Source organism: Nanorana parkeri, unplaced genomic scaffold (assembly GCF_000935625.1).
Source record: "Nanorana parkeri isolate BGI_ZX_2015 unplaced genomic scaffold, ASM93562v1 scaffold837, whole genome shotgun sequence".
NCBI classification, from domain to species: domain Eukaryota; kingdom Metazoa; phylum Chordata; class Amphibia; order Anura; family Dicroglossidae; genus Nanorana; species Nanorana parkeri.
In genome coordinates this window covers 473,068-478,126 of record NW_017307105.1, presented here as the reverse complement: position 1 = coordinate 478,126, position 5,059 = coordinate 473,068, and the positions used below count along the sequence as shown (strand labels likewise).

The 5,059-nt window shown below is 42.0% G+C and overlaps 1 protein-coding gene across 1 annotated transcript in view; it reads right to left on the bottom strand.

Annotated features, from left to right (window-relative positions):
- Positions 1–5,059, bottom strand: part of SPINT1 (serine peptidase inhibitor, Kunitz type 1) — a 38,538-nt gene that overhangs the window by 12,402 nt on the left and 21,077 nt on the right. The gene's annotated exons all lie outside the window — the stretch shown is intronic.

The window sequence follows — 5,059 nt, the reverse complement described above, 5'->3', positions numbered from 1 at the left end:
AGCTTTTTGTTTTCTTTAGGTTAACCCCCAATTTAAAAAAAAAAAAAAAAAAAAAAGGACCATCCAACGCTTTACCGCATTGTGTCACATTCAAACATTGCCTAAACTGTATATAAAAGAAAAAGAGCGGAGTCCCATTGATATGCGAGCTTGGTGAAGATGGGCAGATCTGTCCCTACTAGCCATCTTGAATAATATGTGCCCATGTATGGGAAGCACAAGATTAAACAACTTTTTAAAAAAAGGGATCTTTCTAATTGGATTACACTGGAATTATGAATTCTGGATGAACCTTGATTCTTTAAAACAATAGACCCCAATCCATCTGGCCCGAATCGTAGATTGGACATGCAACCAAGAGAGCAAGCAATGGGTACAAATGGAACTAGGGGAATGTAAGATACCCATAGAGGGATTGCCCTGGCTCACGGCGCCAATGCCCGTGGCTCTGGCCTCACACCCTACCATTGGGGCGACCCTGAGATCAGCAAGGGAGTCATTCAGGGTGACATCCGTCTCCCCATTCCCATCCCCCATGACTCCGGTACTGGGTGACCCCGACTTTGCCCCGGGCATGGAAGATGCGAGACTGAGGGGACTCCGTACTGCTAACAAGTTCCGACTGGTGGATCTCCTCCAGGGGGGGACCATCCTTTCACACACGGCCATATGCGCATTGACATCTCCCCCTTTGTCGGGCTGGACGGCAATGCAACTGAGGCACTTCCTGCAGGCGATCCCGCAGTCAGCGCTCCCTATCCGGGACCTTACACCCTTTGAAACCCTGTGTAGGCAGGGCCTCCCGGTGCGACACGCCATAACTGTCATTTACGGGATACTCTCCATCCCCCCCCAGGACTTCTGCCCTCCATACATCAGAAAATGGGAGTCTGAGTTGAGACAGACGTTCACGGAGGATCAACGGGCAAAAATTCTAGCGCTGGTGCATAAGGCATCCATCGCTAATCAGTTCCAGGAACAGGGCTACAAAATCTTGGCCAGATGGTATAGAGTCCCAACACTCCTACACAAAATGAATCCCATGGTACCCTCCAATTGCTGGAGATGTGATAATATACAGGGAAACATGGCCCACATCTTCTGGTTTTGCCCAAAGATCAGACCCTTTTGGGACGCGGTAAGGGAAATCATGACACAACTCACCATGGGGGACCAGCCTGCTACTTACCTCCTACACATGACGGGCAATGCTGTCACCAAATACAAACACTCGCTCTCCATCCACATGCTCTCGGCCGCCAAGGCGTGTATCCCCCTACTCTGGAGGCGACCGGCTCCTCCAACTCTGCGTCTCTGGTTCGATAAAATTAATGACATCTACCGCATGGAAGATCTCACAGCATCCATCCACAACACAGAGGAACGGTTTGGCGCGACCTGGGGTGCCTGGCTCCACTTCAGGTATACAGATACCTATCAGAAGGTTATGACAGACCAAGCTCCAGGCGGCTCTGCTGGGTCATGAGGAGGGGAAGTGGTGACCTACCCTTACTTTTACTTTCAAGACTGCTCCTATCTCTTAAACTTTGTCTTTCCTCCTCCTCCTCCTCTCTCCAAGCTCAGAGTTCCCTGTCTGCAGAGTCCTTTCTCCAGGGACTCCAAGCTCTAAGCTCTTGAGAGGCTAGCCAAGAAAGTTTCCATCCAAGCTACGATAATGGGTCAGGAAATGCAATCCTACACCACGAATGCGTACTATGTTGCATATACTTGCCAGGGACCTTAGTACCAAGGTGTGGTGGATGATACTAATGATGTTATGCTTTTATACGATACAATGATCGTGAGATACCCGCTACGGGTTACAGGTAGAGACATCTACTCCCGCCGGGAGTTTTGCTTCATTGCTGTACAGTGATTGTGCCTTAACGTATATGAGGACATGCATGTGATGTCTCAGTTTATTGTAATGTTATGTGGAGGGCGGTTGCCCTACTTTGTCCACTGGAATGTACTTTCTCACTGAGGTACAATAAAGAATTTAAAAAAACAATAGACCCCTTTGGGTACTTGGCATCACACACACCCATAGACAGATGCCATGAAGTCTGCAGTTCATTCTAATGTATTCCTACAATTTATGGAGAAAGGGAAGTAGTTATGTCTATAGGAAATAAAAACAAGTGAATAGGGGGGAAAAAAAAATGTAAATATTTGGTGGAAGAAAAAAAAACCAAAAAAAAAAACAAACAAACACAAAACACACAAAAAACGTTCCTTCGTTTTCCCTCCTTTGCATTACCCTAAAAGCCGATTGTTCTCAACCTAAAATTACTTTGGCTCACAGACATGACCACATGCATCTCACCCCAACTTATGACAAATTGTACACCAACACTACTTGAATTCGTGACCACCGATGTAGAAGAAGAATTTGCAGTGACCTGGATAAGTCATGGTCCAATGCCTAACATTGCTGCTCACCTCTTCAGACATTGCATGCAGGCTGCAGATCACTGGAAAAATACAGTACTACCACAACCCACAAAATCTCTCTAGGGCTAGTCAGCAACAGCAGTGAACACACTTCCCACCTTACACCCCCCACTTCATCCCGAAGTGAAGAACACCTACAACTTGCAACACCCTCCAATTCACAGCATCCATAATCTACTCTTCCCTCAGTGGACTACCTGCAACCCAATAACTACAGCTGTAGTGATCAATTCGATATGGGGGGCCTCAAGTGCAGCCCTCGACATCGCCAAAAGGCCGTCCAAAACATTCAATTAATTTATACAAAAAGCTGGCATAGACTGTAGGCATACTACAGGTGATAGACAAAAACCTGCGCTAACGGAAAAAAAACAAAAAACGAACAAAAACAGAAAAAAACGGACTAGCTAGAAGCTGCTAGACTCAGGCGGTATGCCTTATGGGTTAATCGATGCAAGGTACAGCGCTAAAAGCCTCTCGGTGATACACCCAAAACATTTCTAGTGTTGCGATATAGTACAATAAAGTGTCAAACATACTCTTCGCAAAGAATATGTAAATAAATCAAATCTCTGTGTGAAGGTGCACAACATGTGACACAGTACATGCAAAAAGCATCCACATGCAAAAAGCATCCACACGCAAAAAGCATCCACACGCAAAAAGCATCCACACTGCAAACTATAAATCTCAATACTCAAAAGGCAGTCTGTTGAAACCTCTCTTGGAGGAAAAAAAACAGGTGTAACTGAAAGTATCTAAACAAACACAATTCTAAGACAAATATTATATTAAGTTGCTAAAAAGTGAAGTGAAACGAAAATATTGAAGTGAAAAGTTTTGCAACACAAAACCTCATTCCAATGTGGCAACAAAGCATTCACAATGTGACAAAAAAGGGTTTTCTTTTGAGCTCTCGTGGCTTGTCAAAAGAATTCAAGTGAATAATAATTAAGAAATCAAATGAAAACAAAAAAACAGCCAAAAAAAGTCTGTTTCTTTGGATCTATTTTCTTCAAAAAAAGAATATAAAATAAAAAAAAAAAAAAACTGCAAAAAAAGTATTTTTTTTTCTTAAAGAATAAACCAAACAGTGAAATCGATGTGTTTCTCAAACAAAACAAAAAAACTGAGTCTGTGACGTGTTCAACGAAAACCAAAAGGAGTCCCCTCTCGGGTATGCACTCACCAGAAGTAAGATGTTATTAAGGCAGTTTACCTCGCCGGGATGGAAACCGGAGCTCTACGTTCTCTCGTCTTTGGAGCTCGCTAGGATCCTACGATTATCTCCCAATCAAGGCCATGAAGAAAGAGAGCAATACGCTCATGGCGTAGTAAATAAGGAATTTATTGTTTAAAAAACACACAATAGCACGAAGATAAAAGTTATTTAAAAAAACAAAAAACACATTTAGTCTGGAGAGTCACGCTTGACCGACCAGCCGGCTGTTTTATAATTGTTATCTTCGAGCTATTGTGTGTTTTTTTTTTATACAATACATTCCTTATTTACTACACCATGAGCGTATTGCTCTCTTTCTTCATGGCTTTGATTGGGAGATAATCGTAGTATCCTAGCGAGCTCCAAAGACGAGAGAACGTAGAGCTCCGGTTTCCATCCCGGCGAGGTAAATTGCCTTAATAACATCTTACTTCTGGTGAGTGCATACCCGAGAGGGGACTCCTTGGTTTTCGTTGAACACGTCACAGACTCGAGTTTTTTTGTTTTAGAAAAATCGATTTCACTATTCTTGAAGAAAAAAAAACACTTTGCTGTTTGTGTTTTATTTTCATTTTTATCTATATTAATTATTTTCTTGAAGAAAATAGATCCGAATCTTTTTTGGCTGTTTTTTTGTTTTCATTTGATTTCTTAAAGTAAATTTTCTTCACTGGAATTCTTTTGACAAGCCACGAAAGATCCAAAAGGAAACCCTTTTTTTGTCACATTGTGAATGCTTTGTTGCCACATTGGAATGAGGTTTTGTGTTGCAAAACTTTTCACTTCAATATTTTCGTTTCACTTCACTTTTTAGCAACTTAATATAATATTTGTCTTAGAATTGTGTTTGTTTTAGATACTTTCAGTTACACCTGTTTTTTCCTCCAAGAGAGGTTTCAACAGACAGTGCCTTTGAGTATTGAGATTTATAGTTTGCAGTGTGGATGTTTTTTGCATGTACTATGTGTCACATGTTGTGCACCTTTATTCACACAGAGATTTGATTTATTTACATATAATTCTTTGTGAAAAGTATGTTTGACACTTTATTGTACTAATTTATTACAACACTAGAACATTTTTGGGTGCATCGCCGAGAGGCTTTTAGCGCTGTACCTTGCATCGATTATACTACAGGTGATGTTGGAGACTGGGAACATGCTTCATGTGACAGTCACAGACTGGAGACACATTACATGAGACTACTAAGAGATCACCATTATAGCCAAATCAATTCTCCCACATTTTTGCTCCCTACAGCCAACTTAAATAACTAATCTGCCATTATTTGAGATTTCTCTTGGCAAGATCCATTATAAAAGATCCGGGGGGGGGGGGCCCCATCACACACACAAAAGAAAGATAAGGGGAAGAAAAAAAGCA